Raw genomic sequence first — 21,532 nt, 5'->3', positions numbered from 1 at the left:
GATCTCCCCTTATTGCAAAGTTTATGAGAAGAAATGCAATACTATAGCAGCAAGTTAAGGGAGAAATGAACTGTCTTGTTTTCATAAATTAATACTGCAAACACAAAAATCACGTGGCTGCTCCTGCTCTCATTGTGTGGTGTCCACAATTAGAGTGATAATGTGCGTAAAACGAGACAGAAGAATTAATAACCCCTCTAGTGAGAAAGGAACCAGGGCATCTCCTATTCTCTTGATAGGAGATGAAGTCCAATATACCTTCGCAGTTAGGCTCATGCAGAAGGGACTCATCCTTCTCAACACCTTAATGCAGGAATGGGCTCCTCCCCATTTGGTTAACCAAGTCAGTCAACTACAGAAAAGTTTTGAAAGACAGTCCATGCAGCCCAAACATCATTTTTCACCCACTGAGAACCTGTAGGGAAGGGAAGGAAAGATTCAATAGAGATGGCTAAATTCAACTCATCTCCATTGAGTTCTTCTCCTCTGTACAGTCTAGAAATGCTCCCACATGGGTCAGGTGGAAAAGTTCCTGTGACTTCTTGCAGCCGGAGAGCTACAATAACTCACCAGATGTGCAGCCCCATATGGAAAGTGTACTTGTCCAGAGAATATACAGTAGCAAGAATTTTCCACCTCTGACAGAAGGAGTTTTAGAGCTGCATAGAAGAGAGGGGTTTGCGTATTATGGATTCCACAATGTATCTAAGTTCTCCTGGAAACGTTAGCCTGATACTGAGCCAGCTTCCTTAGCACTTTGGCCTGAAGAGAGTGGATATTCTTCTGTTAGATTAGTCACTATGAGGGGAAGGGAAATAATGTGGCCAAAAAAGTGTGAAAAAAAATTATAAAGCCAGATGTTTCAGATTTTTCCTCCAGGACTAATTTAAGATCCAAAAGTTTATAACCCGTCTGGGAGTTTTCAGAAGAAAGAGTGCTTGCTTGGAAATACCATAACCAATCATAATCGGTCAAGATAAAGAAAGTGAAATATTTCACATTGCAGCTGCCTCCTTCCACAAAGAAGGGTAGAATCTTCATTTCAGTGACCTCTAATAGAGTTTGTTAAAGTAATGAACCCAGAAAATTACATGAGAATACAGACTCAAATCCACTCTAAAACCTCCTTGAAAAGGATTACTTTAAAGTGTGTTTGTGTAGGGGAAGGTAGAAGAGATACAGAATACCCAAACTGCCTCATTAAAAACAGACCATTGATCCAATTTTCTTCTTCTGGCAGGGGCTAATACCAAGTGCTTTAGAAGAAGGTGAAGAGATCCTTTAACACACCTAGCTAGTTTACGAGATATATGCATGCCATACATGTATACATGGAATTAAATTTCCTGTGCAACCACTGCAAGTGATTTACTGAAGCATGAGGTTTGAATACCCTTTTGCCATACCTTTAATTTTCACTTCAATTACAGTTTTACCTAATTAATGTTACCACAATATTCAGTGGGTAAAATTTTCAAAATCATTTAGGCTCCAAAATGCCTAAATCATTTTTGAAAGTGGGACTTCGGTGTTTTTGAAAATTTAATCCCATAATCCTTAATGTATATTTAACCAGGAATAGTGTGGTAACATTATCTGCTTGCACACAGCAGCTGTAGACTTTATTGGCAATCACTAACAGTTTCCACTTATACAGAGGCAGATGCGTCTTTGTTATTTGACGAGGAATTCAACAAAATCAGAGTGGGGTTTGCTGAGACACAGAGCCATAGGTGCAGACTCCGTGGGTGCTCTGTGGCTGGAGCACCTATGGGGAAAAGTTAGTGGGTACTCTGCACCCACCAGCAGCCAAGGTCCCCCCTCCTCCCACTGCCCCACTGCCTCCTCCTCCCCCGAGCGTTCCACATCCCCACTCCTCCGCCCCCTGCCCACCTGCCACTAAACAGCTGTTTGGCAGCATTAGCATGTTCCGGGAGGGAGGGGGAGGAGCGGGAACATGGCACACTCAGGGGAGGAGGCGGGGCCAGGGTGGGGACTTTGGGGAAGGGATTGGAATGGGGGCAGGGCAGGGATAGGACAAGGCAGGGTAGGGGCGGGGCCTCATGGAAGGGATGGAGCGGGGGCAGGGCCAGGGGAAGAGTGGGGAGTCGAGCACCCACGGGAAAGAGGGGAAGTCGACACCTATACATAGGAGCTACCCCAGAATCAGGAACGGACACCATCCTGACTGAAGATTGACTGCCCACCACCTGTAACAACGTCCCCTGCCCTTCACGCCTGATGTATTCCACTAAAGATGTGCTGACCCCTGACACAACTCAGATGAAAAAAAGTCTTCTTCAAAGCAGTCAAGCTACCATATGCATATTTAAACAAGAACCATCTAGCTAATCACTCCCCAGTTTCCAGCCTCCCTTTCCTGGGCAAGGTCACTGAGAAAGTGGTGACATCTGAACTCCAACAGAACCCATCCTCTCTTAACATCCTGTATCCTTCTTAATCAATGTTTCAGAGATGGACTTGCCACAGAAATGCCTCTTTTTTCAAGCCTTTCCTAAGGAGTCCTGCAAATAAGGATAGGATTTTCAAAAGCCCTGGGCACTGGTCTAACTCTGCTCCCATTGATGTTAATAGGAGTCTGATAATAGACAAAAGTGTGACCATTAGGCCAATACAGAGTGCTTTGGAAAAACAGTACCCTAAAGAGACTTTATTATGGATGCACTCTCCCTTCTAATTCAAGAGAGAAGAGAGAGAGTAAATACCATTTGCTCTAAAGTCTTTTGCTTCTCCATATTACATACTTTCAGCAATGAGATAACAAGATATTAGGTCCCTTATAAATCTCAGCTACCCAGTGTGCAGCAATATCTACAGATTGAATATACATCTCATAAATGAGCATTTTCTCTTGCCATCAAGTATCAACCTTATACCATCAGATTAGGCTCTAAAGGGAAGAGTCTGATCAGTTTGACAATTTCCTTCATAATTTGTTTTTAAAAGAGTCAATCAAATCCATTTTACTGTTTCACAGATTAAACAAATTGAAACAATTTCATTCCTTTCTATGCAATCTCACCAGGTTCAAACATTTGTTAGCCTTCTGATTCTCAGTTATACCCTTGAGTAGAGACCAAAACTAACTACAGTATTCCAGGTGGAGCTGGACCATGCAGTTTTCTCTATCTTTTGTAGCACCTTTCTGATGAATTTAGGTGCAATGAGATGATAATGGAAACTTGAGAAAAGTAATTAAACCAGAGCCCCCACTATCTGCTACATTTCTCCACTCAGTGTAACTAATTCCAGGCTAAGAAAGACAGGAACCAGACAGCGATGTTCAGAACAAAAATTATATTAATGAGCAAGAGAAGATCAGGAATGATTCTAATTATATGATAGTGCATCTGATCTAATTATGCTAACATATTACAATTCTTAAGTGGAAAATCAGGAATCCAGTGTCTGGCAGGATTTTTTTTTGAGGGGGGGGAGTGGGGAGCACAGGGAGGTCACGCATGACGTCTGACATCTAAACAAGATCACCTACCTTCTCCAGATTCTCTTCATTCTGAATCACTGTAAATGATGCTACTTTCCTAAACATGTCTTCTCTCATAGGTGGGTGCAGCCCCCGGCCCAAACTTGGTGCACAAGATACTACAGATTAGGGAGGGTGAAGACCACCACCACATCTTCTCCCCCAAATCACCATCATAATAGTAATCATAGCCAAGCATAAGAAACACACTTTATGCATAACCTAATAGGATGGCTTGTTGAATTTTTTGGTTATGGATCTATGTTCTAAATCTACAACACGCATAACCAGCAACTTAAAATTAGACAGATAAAAAGATGGGAGAGGAAACTGGACAAAGAAATTGACCTGGATGAGTGGGTCTCCATATGGGAAAGAGTATATACACATCTGCAATTTGCGTAGCTCAAATACATTTTTTGAATCAATTATTGCATTTGACTCCAGTTAAGATCCATCATGTTTTTGCTACTATATAGGCATTCTGTTGGAGGGATTGCAGGGAAAGGGGAAGATACTTCCACATGGGGTGGTTTTGTCCAGGAGGAAATTATACTTCCACATCTGGTGGCTTTGGGAGGAAATTATTAAAGGGATTCATCTTATGACAAAACTCTGGCTTCCTAGAGAATCTCTGACTTCTTTATCACTTCAGTAAAGGATCTGCATTTTAAACAGAAAAACCAATTATTATTTTTTTATTGTTAGCAGCTAGAGTCTGTATTACATACTATTGGGAAAATGTGATGACGACGCCTATGGAATTGTGATATAATAAAATATGGACTGTTCTTGTAATGGAAAAGCTTTCACAGCAACTACGTACACAAGAGAAGCTCCACAAGAAGGATGCACTATGAAATCAATATTTTACACCTGTGATACATCACTGATATTTTCATCCTCTGGACCAGAGGTGGGCAAACTACGGCCCGCAGGCCACATCCGGCCCACAGGACCCTCCTGCCCAGCCCCTGAGCTCCTGGCCTGGAAGGCTCACCCCCAACCCCTCCCCTGCTAGCCCCCCCTCCCCCACATCCTCAGCATGCCATGCTGCTGGTGTAATGTATTAAACTGCTCTGCGTAGGAATGTGCTACTGGTAGCAGTTACGGAGAGCAATTTACTACACTACACCAGCGCAACGCTCTGGGCGGCTGGGCAATGCTCTGGGCGGCGCGGCTGTAGTTCTGCCAGCCACCGGTACTCTGTGCTGCGTGGTAAGGGGGCAGGGAGCAGGGGAGGTTAATGGGGGCAGGGGTCCCGGGGGGCAGTCAGGAAGGAGGGGTGGTTGGATGGGGTGGTGGGGGACAGTCAAGGGACAGGGAACGGGAGGGGGGCTGAATGGGGGAGGGATCCGGGGGGCGCGCGGATAGGGGTCAGAGGCACAGCCTCCCCTAACCAGCTCTCCATACAGTTTCTGAATCATAGAATCATAGAATATCAGGGTTGGAAGGGACCCCAGAAGGTCATCTAGTCCAACCCCCTGCTCAAAGCAGGACCAAGTCCCAGTTAAATCATCCTAGCCAGGGCTTTGTCAAGCCTGACCTTAAAAACCTCTAAGGAAGGAGATTCTACCACCTCCCTAGGTAACGCATTCCAGTGTTTCACCACCCTCTTAGTGAAAAAGTTTTTCCTAATATCCAATCTAAACCTCCCCCATTGCAACTTGAGACCATTACTCCTCGTTCTGTCATCTGCTACCATTGAGAACAGTCTAGAGCCATCCTCTTTGAAACCCCCTTTCAGGTAGTTGAAAGCAGCTATCAAATCCCCCCTCATTCTTCTCTTCTGCAGACTAAACAATCCCAGCTCCCTCAGCCTCTCCTCGTAAGTCATGTGCTCTAGACCCCTAATCATTTTTGTTGCCCTTCGCTGTACTCTTTCCAATTTATCCACATCCTTCTTGTAGTGTGGGGCCCAAAACTGGACACAGTACTCCAGATGAGGCCTCACCAGTGTCGAATAGAGGGGAACGATCACGTCCCTCGATCTGCTCGCTATGCCCCTACTTATACATCCCAAAATGCCATTGGCCTTCTTGGCAACAAGGGCACACTGCTGACTCATATCCAGCTTCTCGTCCACTGTCACCCCTAGGTCCTTTTCCGCAGAACTGCTGCCGAGCCATTCGGTCCCTAGTCTGTAGCGGTGCATTGGATTCTTCCATCCTAAGTGCAGGACCCTGCACTTATCCTTATTGAACCTCATTAGATTTCTTTTGGCCCAATCCTCCAATTTGTCTAGGTCCTTCTGTATCCTATCCCTCCCCTCCAGCGTATCTACCACTCCTCCCAGTTTAGTATCATCCGCAAATTTGCTGAGAGTGCAATCCACACCATCCTCCAGATCATTTATGAAGATATTGAACAAAACGGGCCCCAGGACCGACCCCTGGGGCACTCCACTTGACACCGGCTGCCAACTAGACATGGAGCCATTGATCACTACCCGTTGAGCCCGACAATCTAGCCAGCTTTCTACCCACCTTATAGTGCATTCATCCAGCCCATACTTCCTTAACTTGCTGACAAGAATGCTGTGGGAGACCGTGTCAAAAGCTTTGCTAAAGTCAAGAAACAATACATCCACTGCTTTCCCTTCATCCACAGAACCAGTAATCTCATCATAAAAGGCGATTAGATTAGTCAGGCATGACCTTCCCTTGGTGAATCCATGCTGACTGTTCCTGATCACTTTCCTCTCCTCTAAGTGCTTCAGGATTGATTCTTTGAGGACCTGCTCCATGATTTTTCCAGGGACTGAGGTGAGGCTGACCGGCCTGTAGTTCCCAGGATCCTCCTTCTTCCCTTTTTTTAAAGATGGGCACTACATTAGCCTTTTTCCAGTCATCCGGGACTTCCCCCGTTCGCCACGAGTTTTCAAAGATAATGGCCAAGGGCTCTGCAATCACAGCCGCCAATTCCCTCAGCACTCTCGGATGCAATTCGTCCGGCCCCATGGACTTGTGCACGTCCAGCTTTTCTAAATAGTCCCTAACCACCTCTATCTCTACAGAGGGCTGGCCATCTCTTCCCCATTTTGTGATGCCCAGCACAGCAGTCTGGGAGCTGACCTGGTTAGTGAAAACAGAGGCAAAAAAAGCATTGAGTACATTAGCTTTTTCCACATCCTCTGTCACTAGCTTGCCTCCCTCATTCAGTAAGGGGCCCACACTTTCCTTGGCTTTCTTCTTGTTGCCAACATACCTGAAGAAACCCTTCTTGTTACTCTTGACATCTCTTGCTAGCTGCAGCTCCAGGTGCGATTTGGCCCTCCTGATATCTTTCCTACATGCCCGAGCAAACCCGATGTGGGCCTCAGGCCAAAAAGTTTGCCTGCCCCTGCTCTGGACAGATGACCTAAACTCAGTCGTAGATTTGCACCACCAGTTAAACCACCATCCATCCAGGGAACTCTCTCTAGAATGCTCCCACACCAGATGAGCTTCCTGGACACCACAATCAGCTTCAGCAATCAAACTCTACAGACAACCCCTGTATCACCACACACATGCCTTCACAGATCCAGTAACCACACCAAACATCCCGATAAATCCGTTATCTACAGCCAGGCACTCAGGTACCACAGACTGTGCTGCAAGAAAAAAATCTGGGATACACACCACCTTAAGCACACTTAAAGCTGCCGCCACCAACCAAGGACACTCTACCAGAGAAGTAGGTCGTATCATGGAACCAAATACCCCAGGAGAACCTGCATCAATACAGGAAAAAAACCCGAACAAACCACATGTCTGACCACATACCCCTCTTTGTCACCTACCACGTTGCACTAGAAACCATATGGGATATCATTAAACAGTTACAACCAATACTCAATGGGAGACCCTCTTCACCTTGAATGGTCTCTTCCATGGTAGCTCCTTATGCTAAACAATCTGTTCCACCTTGAATGTAGAGGTGGCACAGAGTACATTTCTCAGATATGAAGAAGAGCTCTGTGTAAGCTCAAAAGCTTGTCTCTCTCACCAACAGAATTTTTTTTTTTTTTTTTTTTAAAAAGAGACAAGGTGAGTGAGATACTATTTTTATTGGCTCAAGGATAGGTATTTAAAAATTTGGTCACCGTATCTAGCATACTCAGAGGAGGAGAGTTCACTAGTCAACAAGCCAGAATCTTTAGCCAGGTTCTTTGAACATTAAGCTGATCCTGAATAGTAATGTAATAAAGCAGTATGCTCACATTTAATTGTAATTTTGCCTTAATAAAAAGCTTTTACAAATTAGAGACATCTGAAGAACGCTGCACCCTTTTTTCAAAACTCACCTTTTTGCTTATTCCTTTTCTCTCTTTAATCATCAAGTTTCTTAGGCAGGAACTGTGCCTCCATTGTGTTTGTACAGCACCTAGCACAATGGGGCCCTTGTATGATTTGGGCACTACCGCAACAGAAATAATGCAATTATAGATGGTAAATTAATATATTATTTATGTAATTATCTGCTCTTTTGCTCAAGATTCTCTCTCTCTCTTCTAATCAACAGGTAGCTATCCACACTAGAATTTCACTCCTGGTCCCTTTTCCTGAGCACTTTCCTGCTTCTGCCTGCTGATTTTTTAAATTCCCTTCCACCCTCACAATTGTGCCACATGTAGATTAGGCAGGAATAAAGACAATGCTCAATTTTCCAAGGAAGAACAATCATTCCTATTTTCAAAATTAAAAAGGCAGATCTTTCATTTTAAAAGACTAGGGTCCTTTTCTTGCATCAGCCAGTTACTCCCGCCAATAAAGAAAATAATAAAAAGCAAGGACCTTTGCACCAATTTTTCACTTTAGCCTTCCCATGCCTCCATATGCCTTGTCAGAGTTTCTACAGTCTCTAATCCCACACACACTCCCATCTATTGAACAGGGTGAAATGGCTCATGGTCTACAGGGGCATGTGCAAGGAGGGCAAGCAGGGGCATGGGTCCCCCCCCCCATGACACAGTACTCCCCCAGCCCTAGGGCTACGGCGGGGAGAGAGCTCCAGCCCCGGAACTGTGGGAGTCCTCTCACCCCGGGAGCTGCAGGGGAGAGGGAGGGGGTGCAGCAAGCTCCTTCCTGGGGTGGGGAGGGGAAGCAGCGAGCTACTCATGGGACTGGGGATGGGAAGGGGGAAGAGTGAGCTTCTGTGCCCCCCAAAAAAGGGGTCAAATTTAAATTCCTGCACATGCCCCTGGAAATCTACCATAGCCAATCTCTGGACACCGAAAGTTATACGGCAGACATTTCTTCAGAAGGATAACACAATAGCAATATTAAGCCAGCCTTTTATCAGCATGCAGAATTGTTTTGCTTTTGGTATGTGGGCTGCAAGAGACCTCTTAGTTCATAATTAAATCTAGCCTCCAAAGGTGGTGTATTGTGAGAGTCAGTGGAGCCTCCACTTCAGTGATTGCAGCACTGCTCCAACCCAAGAAGGAAAGTGATCCCTTCTTAACATGTTACAAATCTTACATTAGGAAAGCAAATGGAAGCCAGGGGTCCATAATTTGGCTATGTTATGTACAGCGATGTATTATCACCTAGGCCGACAAATTTGCAGGGGCGGTAAATTTATAATAGCAGCATTTTTGTAATTGCGGCATCAGTGACGCATGCTGCGATTCTACAAATCATAGCACGTATTGAAACCACCCATGACGGCGTGACACCATTTGGTAAAGAACATGCGACAATCCTAAGCATTAATAATATGACCGGAAGAAAGAAATTAAGCAGTTCTCAGTTTTAAAAAAATGCTATACAAAAGAAAGGGAAAATGAAACAATAGCAAAAATGCGCAAAATTGATTCCTTTGTTGCATCAATTAGTGCCAACAGTGAGACAGAAAAAAATAGTTGAAAGTAGTAGTGAAGTAAAAGTGAAAAGGCTGGTGTTGGTATTGAAAATATTGATGTAAATAAAAGTACATATTGAAACTAATGAAGAAATTCCAGTTGCAGTTAATGTTGAAGAAAATGCTCCAAATACTAGCATATCAGAGACTACCGGGAATCACGTTGATCTGGATATCTTTGACAATACTGCAGAGATTTGGGAATCATGTCAATAGAAATTCAATCAGACAGTGAAATATCTACCATAAGTGACGACCCGGCCCAATGGATATTGAATGATACTACAATTGAGTATTTAACAATGCATGGTATTAAACAAAATATTGATAGTGATTTTACTAACTCAAAAAGAAAATATACTGATAAAATGCATGTTCTAACAAAAATGTGTTTGAATGACATCTTTTAAATGGTGAAGTAAAGCCATGGCAATATCTTGTATATTTGGAGAGCAAAGGAGCCGTGTATTGTGCCCCATGTCAATTATTCAGAGGGTTCCCTAGTCTGGCGACGAGTGGATACCATGAAGAAAAAACATATCAGCTCAACTACGTGAACATGAAAATTCGAGTGAACATAAAACATGTATACTGACAATGGTGAAGAGGGGAGAGATATCCGGAAGAATTGATACGAATTTAAAATTTTAAATGGAAGATGACATTTATTGGAGAAATGTGTTGAAGAGGATTGTAGCAGTGGTAAAGAAACTTTCAAGCAGAGGACTTGCACTTAGAGGCAAAGTGGAAAAATTTGGAGCACCTTATAACGGCAATTACATGATGGCCCTTGAGCTTGTCGCAAAATTCGATCCAGTTTTAGCAAATTACATTGTACATTATGGAAATGAAGGTCAAGATAATGTATCTTATCTTTCATCCTATATAGGTAATGAATTTATAAAATTGATTACTTCAAATGTGATCTCAAATTATTAAAGTAAAAGAAGCCAAATATTTCTCGATAAGCATTGGCTCAACTCCCAACATATCTCATGTTGATCAATTGGCTTTTATACTGAGAAATGTAAATGATGACGGCATACCAGTAGAGAGGTTTCTTTGTTTTGTTTTGTTTTTTTTTTTTAACCAAATACTGGCCACAAATCAGAACAGTTAGCTGATGCTGTACTTTCAACTTTGAATTGTTACAGATTAGATATCGCAAACTGCCATAGCCAGTCTTACGACAATGCCACTAACATGTCTGGTGTACATAGCGGGTTGCAAGCAAGAATATAAATCCTTATGCTGTGTATGTGCCTTGCTCTGCACATTCTTTAAATCTGGTTGGAGTATGTGCAGCAGAAAGTTGTCAAGAAGCATGTTCATTTTTCTCAACTGTCCAACATCTTTATTCATTTTTTTCTGCCTCTACTCACCGGTGGGAGATTTTAATATCTAATTTGAAGCCAGGCAGTAAAGTAATAAAAAGACTTTCTGAGACTCGATGGTCATCTCGTGTGGAAGCTTATCATAATTTGAGTGAAAACTGGAATACTATAATTAAAGCCTTAAATGCAATAAAGGAGGAGGCTACTGAGAAACCTGTTGCACATAATGAAGCTGCAGGCCTGCAGCGAAAACTTTATTGACTTGAGGCAGCTTTTATGGCTGTATTTTGGAGCTCACTCTTGGAAAGATTTCATATAACTAGCCAAAAACTGCAAAATGTTTATATTGATATGCAGACAGTTGTAGAACTCTACAACTCACTAATAGGATACATTAACTCTACACGGGACTTGTTTGATATGTACGAAGAGACAGCCAAAGAAAAATCTGAAATTGAAGACTACAAATTTGACACAAGGTGAAAAAGAAAGCGTAAACGTCAATCTGATGAGACACGCGAAGTTGAAGTGGAACCGTGTGGTAGAGATAAATTTAAAGTAGATACCTTTTTAACAATACTAGACCTTGTATGCTCCGAATTAAAATGCAGAAGTAATGCGTATCAAGAAATTTATGGCAGATTTCAGTTTCTCTCTAACATTACCAATACTTCAACAACAGATATAACAGTTCACGCTAAAAAATTACAGTTATGCTACCAAGGAGATTTAGAAGAATCATTTGTGAATGAGTGTCTACATTTTCAATCGTATTTGGAAGGTGTCGAAATACCTGAAAATGAAAAAAAGTCAATTTTAAGATATTGCAGCCTTCTTCGAAATCGAAACATTCATTCAGTATATCCAAATATTGATATTGCCTTCTGAATGTTCGTTTGCACACCTGCTACAAACTGTTCAGCGGAACCATCATTTTTGGTATTAAAAAGGGTGAAAAATTATTTGAGGGCTAATCTTAGTGAAGAAAAAGTAAACTCCCTTTCTCTCCTGATAATTGAAAAGAATCTAACAACTTCTCTGGATTATACAGAATTAATAAATAAGTTTGCTGCTCAAAGATGTAGGTGTAAACAAATGCAATTACTTACTACTCACATACTTTTATTTCTTTTATTGTATCTACATAAAATATTTGATATACACCAGACCCCCCGCTTGAACGTGGGATTTTGGATCCATGCGTGGTCCCGCACTGTAAGCGAAATCGTGCTATACAGACGCGTGTTCAAGCGAGGCCCCGCTGTACTTGTAATTTTATTTATAATAAAACTTGTAAATGTTCAATTATTTTAATGATATTTGGATTCATTTTAGTTCAAATGAATTTGTAAAAAAACTAAAACAAGTTCATACAGGGTGGGGAGGCGGCAATTATTTCAGGGCCTAGGGGTGGCAAAATCATTAACCTGCCACTGGTTATGTACTAGGCAAGTATCTTCCTCCCCTTTGTCACAATGGTCCCCAGGGTTTGCAATGGTCCCCAGGGTTTGTTTGTTTTTTTCTCTTCAGAATATCTTACAAGTTCAGAGACAGTGTATATGGAAAGCTTAGACTATTTTCCCCCCTACTGTCTTACATTTATACAAGTTAACTTTATATGACAGAAAACTTTTAAGTGGAACATATAAGGCAGTAATCCACCTAAAGTGGAAAACATCTTGTACTGTACAACAGGCAGTAACAAATTGAAGGAACTATTTTCAAAAATGCTGTTTAGTGTAATATTAAAATTGCTGCTTTCTGTTTCCCTTAGTTAATATAATAATCTCATAATAAATTAATTTAGAACATTATACCAGAGTCAGATTTTGAATGCTATTAAAAAGATTTACTTAATTAGTGGCTGATCAACAAGACCAAACATGTTTCTGATTACATTTCTTGATGGTATGAAATATAGTTTCATTCCTCACTAATACCTGTATTTCTGCAACATATTGTGTATTATTCTAAATGCAGTAAATCCTATTACTACACACCATAGGAGGTTCTTTCCCAAAGGACTTTCTCTTTTAAATCCATGCAGTACACAGGGGCATCACACAACATATTATTGAATGTCACAGTTAATTTTACATTTTTTATATTTGGTCAAAATAGCAGTAGTTTTGAACTCAAACTCATATTTGTGATAAGACACACACTCACTCCTACAGTAAAGAAGAAATTCATAACTGAATAATGTATCAATTCAAAAACAATCTCAGCTACAGGAAGCCTCTTGAGCTGCTAGTCTGAACAAAACAGGGCTTCAACAGAATGAACCACCTTGAAACTAAATGAAAATTGAGCAAGTTGAGCTAAAACAGGAAAACGTTATGTACCATGTAATATTTTAGCCACAGTGGAGAACCTTGTAACAGATCAATTCAATAAAAACAACTCAACAATAAAACAAAAAGGTAGACTTAATTGTGTTTGTCCTTTTAAGGCAGAAAACTTCATTTTCATTATACTAAATACATATACAGATTTTGGGTTTTGATTTAAACAAAAAATGACAATTTTTAAACCAAGATTGAATGTGTTTTTAAGAGATATGATCTAGTAATTATTTTGGGGGAGTTTCTGGCCTGTGTTACACAGGAGGTTAGACTAGATGATCACAATGGTCCCTTCTGGTCCTGGAATCTATGGAAGAGCAACTGATAAAAATGCAGAATTTAAAGTAAATAAATAATAAATAAATAAATAAATAATATTCCTTTAAAAAGAATTCATTACCATTCATTTTCTACTGAACACTTCCATTTCACACCTTGGCATAAGTAGCAACATAGGAAGCATTATGTGCTCCAAAGATGCTGGAGGGCCAGAACTTGAGTGGATGTTGCCTGTATTATTGCTCTGGAGCAAGTTTAGTTACCTTGATATGCTAATGTAGCAAAAAGATTTCAGTTCAAAATTATGAAACTATGGGAGAACTTTAGGTCACCATGAGGGAGAGGGAGACTGAGACGGAGACAGGAAATAGGGTTCCAAAGGGTACCAGAGGAGCAGCCATTAATGCAAAATGATGAAGGTGCAGTCAGCTAGATTAGGAGAACCAGGAGCAAAAGTGGAAGAGTAAGAATGAACGGCAGTGTTCAAGGTAACAGATGCTTCAACCTGAATTCTTTTCCATTTAACTAGGAGAAGGCCATTAGTGAAGTTGGTCCAGACAGTTTCAGTGGACTGGAGAGGGTAGATATCGGATTGGAGGGGGGTTAAGTAGAGAGCTGGAGGTAGGAAAACTGGGCACATGAAAGCAATCCTAGACTTGAAGAAAGTTCAGGGGCAGACAACTAATTGGGTACTAGTTGGAGCAGAAGCATACCCAGACTGCCACCTCAGCTACTGTGATTGAACAGAGAAGAGATAACTGCAGTAGTAGACATGCTAAGCGATTGCAATAGAAATATTAGCAGGGCAGGGTCAAATTAAAAATGCATTTTTGCAACTGTATGTTCTGATGGACGGGGGCAATAGGCAGATATACAGACAGACTTCTATGAGGAACAAGTTAGTCTGGGATCCGAGAGGACTTAATTTTGCTTCCAAGGCCAGAAATCTTAAACTAAATATTTTATTAATTTAAAGGCCAGAATAATAGTAGCACAAGACACATGGGACCAAAAGGACATTTTACCCATAAGGTCTGAAGCATTCAGGAGAAGGATTTGGCATAGTATATTTACATGGGAATTTTTTTTAATTGAGTGGTATTGAAATATATAAATTGTGCACTCTTCTCCTATTACTTGAATTAGTGATTTACAATGACAGTTTACATTTAGTTCCACACATAGAAATAAGAGAAATTAAGGGATCAAGTGATTACACAAAAGAATTAATTTCAGCTTGCTAAGCTGGCACTAAATTATAGCAGATCAGGCAAGATTATGAATTAATGACAGTGACGAAAGCTGGGCAAGACATTTTGCCAAATTTTGTTGGCCTAAGCACCGAGACCATAAACTTTTAAAGAAGAAAAAAAAAACAATGGGTTTAGTTGGTAACACTGTAACGGCTTAACGGTGGCATCAAGTTTTACTGGGGCACTGAGCACATCTTGCATAAAGAGAAGCCTCTTTAGAGATGGAGAGCCACATGGCTGTGCTAAATGACAAAAGAATTCACAATGGGACAACAACCTTGCTCTTAACAGCTTAACTAAGACTGCAAAATGAACATAACACATTGTTCTTGACACTGAAGCCAGCTGAGAAGATTTGAGCTTTGTATGCCTCCAATCACCAGAGAGAAGACTTCTTCTAAGGACATGCAATGGAAAGGACAGCTGTCAAAAAACTGAAAAAGACAATTTAGATCCACAGTCAATCATTCACTTTAGTGCATTTTAAAGGCAAGACATAAAGCTGAGGAACCACAGAGATCTTAGAAATGTAGGACTGGAAGGCGCCTTGATAGGTCATCTACTCCAGTCCCTAGCACTGAGGCAGGACTGAGTATTATCTAGACCTCCCCTGGCAGCGGTTTGTCTAACCCGCTCTTAAAAATCTCCAGTGACTGAGATTCTACAACTTCCCTAGGTAATTTGTTCCAGTGCTTAACTACCCTGATGGTTAGAAAGTTTTTCCTTGCTGCAATTTAAGCCCATACTACTTCTTATCCAGTCCTCAGTGGTGAAGGAGAATAATTTATCACCCTCCTCTTTATAGCAGCCTTTTATGTACTTGAGAACTGTTATGTCCCCCTCAGTCTTCTCTTCCCCAGACTAACAAACCAAATCTGTCCTTGAAAGTCATGTTTTCTAGACCTCTAATTAATTTTTGTTGCTCTTGACTAGACATACTCCAATTTGTCCAAATCTTTTCTGAAGTGTGGTGCCCAGAACTGGACACAGATCATCCTCAGCAATTAGAGACAAGCACAGAATAGACCACTCTGAATACAGAACTGACAAAGCACAAGTCTGCATGCAACGTTTCTCCTTTTTATTGCTTTTGAGGCACTGTTTTGACATGGATAGCCCCAGGCCTGAACCACGTCCTCCTGGAAGTAAGGTGAGGAAGCAAGTGTTAGGAAAAGACTCTGCATTCTTCCCCTGCAGCTTATTGCCCCTCTCACTTTTGTCAAAGAGTACAAGACAGGTTTGCCAGCATGGTGGGTGCATATCATCAGACTTGGCATCGCACATTTCAGCTTCCATACAGGTTCTAAAACAAAGCTCCAAGTTCCAAGCATCTTTTTGAATAAAAAAGGCATTTAAAGCTGCTTCAAATACAATTCATGTAAGTCACCAAAATATCATGCTGGACATTCCTGTGGTAAGAGCCATTGGCGGGGGTGGGGAAGAGAGGGAGAGGACTGCAGATACTTCAGGTGAACGTTGTACATTTTCTGTTGCATGTCCTCTGGGACGGAGGGATGCAGGGCGGGAGGGAAAGGGGAGAAGGGAGCTTGTCTCCTAATGGAGGAGGTAAGATCTCCAAATTGATTAATACACTCCCTGTCACCATCTCCTTCTCTTCCCTAGCATGATGGCTCTCCAACCTTGCACTTGAAGTTAGTGCTGCTTGTGGCATTATTAGCTTCTGCCTAAAAGCCCAGCAGAAATACCACCTGTTTCACAGGAGAACATGCTATTCAGAAGAGCTGCTCCCCATCTGAAGCTAATCCTACACTGTATGGTGTTCATGGGTATGGGGGGCAGGGGGTTGCAGATGCAAGAATGGAAAGGTGATTGTATGGGTCTGCTACTCTCTTCCTTAAGCATGAAATTGCTTTAAACCCTTTCCCCTGCTCTGTGGAGCAGAAGGGAATCAGAGCCAGAGGCTGTGGAAGATTGTTAAAATTTGAAAGCCACCACAGGGTAAGTAGTCAAAGTAGCAAAGATTGAGCTCTGTCTTCTAGTAATGATTCCAGGAAAATGCCACATCTAGCATATGTCAATTTAATCTCCTTGCCCCCCCTCCCCAAGTCAATTTGGCCAAGTGTTTTCACTATGTGCCATTGTTTTTCAAAGTAATGTGACTGGGAAATCCAATTGTTTTTTTAAAGGCTTTCCAGCTTCTGAAGTCCTTCTGAGCTGCAGTGCTCCGTAGAAATCAAAATGTCTAAAAAATAAATAGATTAAAAGGTCTTTTCCAGCTAGAAAGCTTTCCAAGACACAAGACTATTTTCTCCATTTAGCAACGTTCAGAGAAGTATACACCTTTTTACATTTTTTTAAATAAGCCTGAACTCACTTAGATTTGAAACAGAACAATGTGAAGTTGTGTAATTGAATGGTATGTTGAATTGCCAAAACTAAACAAAAAAACATTTTCTTTACATTGGAAAAGAAGCCTCAAAGCGGGGTGGGAATCAGCATGGAAGGTTTGACTAACTGGGATTTAGAATGAAAACTGTTACATAGCCTGAAATAGAAAAGTCACTGCCACTCCTGACACATTTAAACACTATATGATGAGGTATGCAATTCTGTTTTAGCATAAACTGGTCCTAGATCCATAAAGGAATGTGAGTTATGCCAGGGCTAATGTGGTTTATTGTACAAAGTTGGTTAAAAATGTAATTCAATTATTTCAAGGTAGAGGCCTTGGGTATTGTTCCGTTTCTCCAGTTCTCGGTTGCTAGTTCAAACCCAGTCCCTGTTGTTAGTCTTTGGAAGTGGCACCAAATAGATAACTGTTTATACGCCCTGTGCAAAATGAGTTTGGTTGTCTCTGCCCAGTCCCACATTACAAAAACCACTGCCACAATTAGAACCTTTGGCAGAGGCACCAAGGGGAAATTATCATTAGTTATATTATGCCTAAGTACATCAACTGAGATCAGACAACACGTGTGCGTGCACACACACATAGCCTGAAGCGCTTACCCTGTAATTAAAAAAGACAGAAAAGGGGAGCATTATGGTCTCCATTTACAGATAGGGAACTGAAGCACTAGCTATACTAAAGTGACTTGTCCAAAGTCAAACAAAGTGTGTGGCAGAGCAGAGAATTATATCCAGGTCTCCTCAGTTACCCTTTTCCCCCACCTAGAAGTTGTCCTTCAGCTCAGAGTTCAAGCACGTTGGCGGGTTGGTGTGGGGAAGACTGGGCTATCATTGCCCAAGCTGTGCCTGCTCTGTAGTTAAAAAACTTACCTACCTGTACTGTAATTGTTGTTCTTTGAAATGTGGGTGCCAGCGTGTATGCCACTCCCTGTGTGCACTCCCAGAGCATCAAAGCTGGAGAACTTTTCCTAGCAGTACCTGTGGGGAAGCACTCGCACCCTCTGGCCCTTAGCCTCTCTCCTGGCTATTTAAGGGCAGCACCCTCAGTTCCTTTGCACCAGATGTTAAGAGTAGAGACGGATGCAGAGGGAACAGAGGGTGGATCATGGAATACACATCTGGATGCACCTCTCAAAGAACAACAGTTACAGTATAGGTATGTAACCATTTTTTCTTCGAGTGGTTGCAGATGAGTATTCCTCTCAGGTGGCTCTGAAGCAGTCCTCAAAGGAGGTGGGACTCATAGCCTACTTAACAGGCTACAGAACTGCCTTCCTAAAGTTTACATCTGACCTAGATGCAGCATCGTGGTAGCAGCATAGTGCTTGGTAAAAGTATGTATAGAAAACCAGATAGCAGCCCTGCAAATGTCCAACATCAAAACATCAGCATCGTTTGGGCCCTTGTCAAATGAGCCTGTAATCTCTGCAGAGGCGAGGGCTGAGCTTCTTCATATGCTGTCATAATGCAGGAAGTTATCCACCTGGAAATCATGCGTGCAGAGACTGCCTGACCCATCATTCAATTTGCACAGGAAACAAAGGCGAAGCGATGAACAGAAAGGCTTAGTCCTCCCCAAGTAAAACACCGAGCAGCATCTCACATCCAAATGAGTGAAGTGGCCATTCATCTGCATTTGACTGCAGTTTATGAAAGAACACTGATAAGTATATTACTTGGTTCAGGCGACATTGGGAAATCAATTTCGACAAGAGTTTTGAATGAGGTTGTAAACCACTTTGTCTTTGGAAAAAAGTGAATATACTGGGGCTCGGCCATTAAGGCCTACAGCACTTGCTCTCCTTGCAGATGTTATAGAAACAAGGAAGTCTGCAACTGTGTCTTCTGACCCAGGAGAGAGAGAGAGAGAGAGAGAGAGAGAGAGAGAACAGGTTGCCAGGGGCTCGGACACAGGCCCCATAAGGGAAGCTAACAGTATTAAGGTCACACAAGGGAACCAGCTCTTTCACAGGTGAGTGAAGATGAGTAATCCTCTTAGAAATCTTGCTATAATAGAGTTTGAGAAAAATTTACTTTCTTTGGATTAGAGGATGAAACTCCATCATCACCACTAAGTGGACCCTGAACGAGCTGAGAGACAGACAAAAGGATTGAAACTGTAGCAAGTACTCCAAAGTTTTTTGAATGCAGGCTAGCCTGGGTTGAAGTCACCAGACTAGTGACCAAATCAAAAGCTGCTTCCACTTGGCTGAATAGGTAGCTGTTAGTTATTGAGTGGTATTTGCCTAACAGCTTCCAAATAGCTTTCCTCCTCCTTCTCCTCGGCTAGCCATGCAGCATCCATGCCAGAGTGCTGAGCACTGGATGCAAAATTCAACATCGTGCCGAGTCAGTACATCAAGATAGAGAGGAAGAGATATGGGTGTTCGAACTGATAGCCTGAGTAGGTCAGAGAACAAACATTGTGTTGGCCACACTGAGTGACAAGAATCAGTTTGGCATGATCCAACTTCAATGTGAGGATGGCCTGTGGGTTGATCAGGATCAGAGGGAAGCTGGATCACCAATCTCCAATTCAGATGGAAGGTGTTGGTTCAAGAGCCTGACTGAGACCTACTTGAGAGCAAAACCGATGGAACTTCTTGTCATCTCTCATTACAAAACAATGTCTGTTGTCAGGATGCCCCATTCTGTAAGATGGACCTTAGGACTTGGGTCTTGAAAGACCACTCATGGTCCGAAGAGATGATTGGTCAAGTGATTTTGGACCCCAGGTAAATGAGCAGCTGTGGGAACCATGCTGTCCTTAATGGAGAACTGCCAAAATTGTGTTGCCTCTTGACAAAGCTGGTTGGAGTGGGCACCTCCCTGCTTATTCACAATACATGGAGATGGTATTGTCAGTAAGTATACGAACTACTGCACCACTCGTGATCCCAAAAGGCTTGTCAGGCTTTGAAAGTGGCTCAAAGTTCCAGAACACTGATATGAAAAGAAGCCACTTGTTCTGACAACAAGCCCTAAATTTTCAGTGTTCCCCAACCTATTGAGTCAGCATCGGTGACTATAGTTGTGATCAGAGAAGGATGAGCAAAGGGAAAACCCGGGAATATATTTATCTGAACTGCCCGTCACTATAGGGAGTCCAGGATCGCTAGAGACACTCAGACAAACCTGCCTAATGATTGACAACTTGGGTGATTGACCAACTTCAACCCCATGCTTTAAGATAATGAAGGCACAATCTCACATGCTGGACTACAAAAAGTGCATGCAGCCATATGGCCTAATAACTTCATGCATACAAGGACCATAGCTGAAAGTTGAGATTGTAATGCCAGACAGAGGTGATTAATTGCATGAAATAATTTGTTCAGCAGAAACATCCTTGAACACTGTTTTTTTACTTGGTATTAATGTCAACTTTTTTTTTCAAAATCAGGCCTAGATGATTGAAGAGACGTAATGTGAATTGGACATAACAGAGGACTTGCTTCTTGCTAACCAAATGTCCAGATATTGGAAGACATTAATTCCTCTTTTTCTGAAATATGCTGCTATTAGTTATGTTTGGTAAATACCCACAGAGCGCAGGGCAGGCCAAAGGGAAGCACAGTGTACTGATAATGCTGACCTGCCACTACAAATTTCAGAGACTTCCTGGGAGAAATCACCACATGAAAGCAAGCATCCTGAAGACTGAGGAGAGCAAACCAGTCATTGTGATTCAAAGCAGGCAGAATAGTCACTAGTGTAACCATGTGGAATCTCATGTATTTGATGAACTTGTTGAGAATGTAGAGATTAAGGATAGGTTTCATCTTTTCCTTGGTCTTGAGAATCAGGAAGTACCATGAATGGAATCCCTTTCCCCAATTCTGAATAGGAACCTCTCTATCACAGAAGCCCAGAGAGTCTGCACCTGCTGAAGTAGCATAGACCCAACAGAGGGGTCCCTGGAAAGGAACAGAGTAGGAGGTTGGGAAGGGGGAAAATGGACAGTAATTGATGGCATAACCCTGTCCCATAGTGCTTAGGACCCACTTGTCTATCGTTGTTGACTCCCAAGACCTGTAGAAGTGGAATAGCCTGTCCCAGAATGGAGGAGAAATGGCTTGAAGTGAGATGACATGAATGCCAAACTCAGAGAGAATCAAATTGGATGCTTGCCCAAAGCTGATGAAGGATTGGCTGACAGGTTGAAACTGGGACCAGAAGACTTCTGAGACTTGTACCCCTTTCTAGAGAAGTTCTGCTGTCTAGCGGGATAATTCAAATGAAACCAGTGCTGAGGGCAATATTGCTGCTCGTCATCCCCCTGCCCCTTTATCACCAGGGTAAAAATCTCCAAATGCAATATAGTATGAGTCTTTAAAGGAATGTAAGATTTTGCAGGTTTTCTCTGAAAACACAAACTGACTGTCAAAGGATAGGGCCTCAATTGTCTGTTGGTTCTCAGGAGCTAGACCAGAGTTCTGCACCCATGAACCCCTTTTCATTGTTACAGCAGCAGACATAACTCTAGAGGAAGTGTCAGCCATGTCCTAAGTTCACTGCAGTGACTTTTTGCTACTAGGCCTGTCTCTCTCAAATGCGGCCACCATGACTGCATGTGGCCATCACCTTTTCTTGAGGCCA

At 42.1% G+C, this 21,532-nt stretch overlaps 1 protein-coding gene across 2 annotated transcripts in view; it reads right to left on the bottom strand.

The window, feature by feature from the left end:
• GPR39 (G protein-coupled receptor 39) overlaps positions 1–21,532 on the bottom strand; it is a 134,543-nt gene that overhangs the window by 19,101 nt on the left and 93,910 nt on the right. The gene's annotated exons all lie outside the window — the stretch shown is intronic.

This window comes from Dermochelys coriacea, chromosome 11, assembly GCF_009764565.3.
Source record: "Dermochelys coriacea isolate rDerCor1 chromosome 11, rDerCor1.pri.v4, whole genome shotgun sequence".
In the NCBI taxonomy this organism is placed as follows: domain Eukaryota; kingdom Metazoa; phylum Chordata; order Testudines; family Dermochelyidae; genus Dermochelys; species Dermochelys coriacea.
Note: the sequence above shows the minus strand (reverse complement) of the source record. Positions and strands in the feature narration are given on the sequence as shown.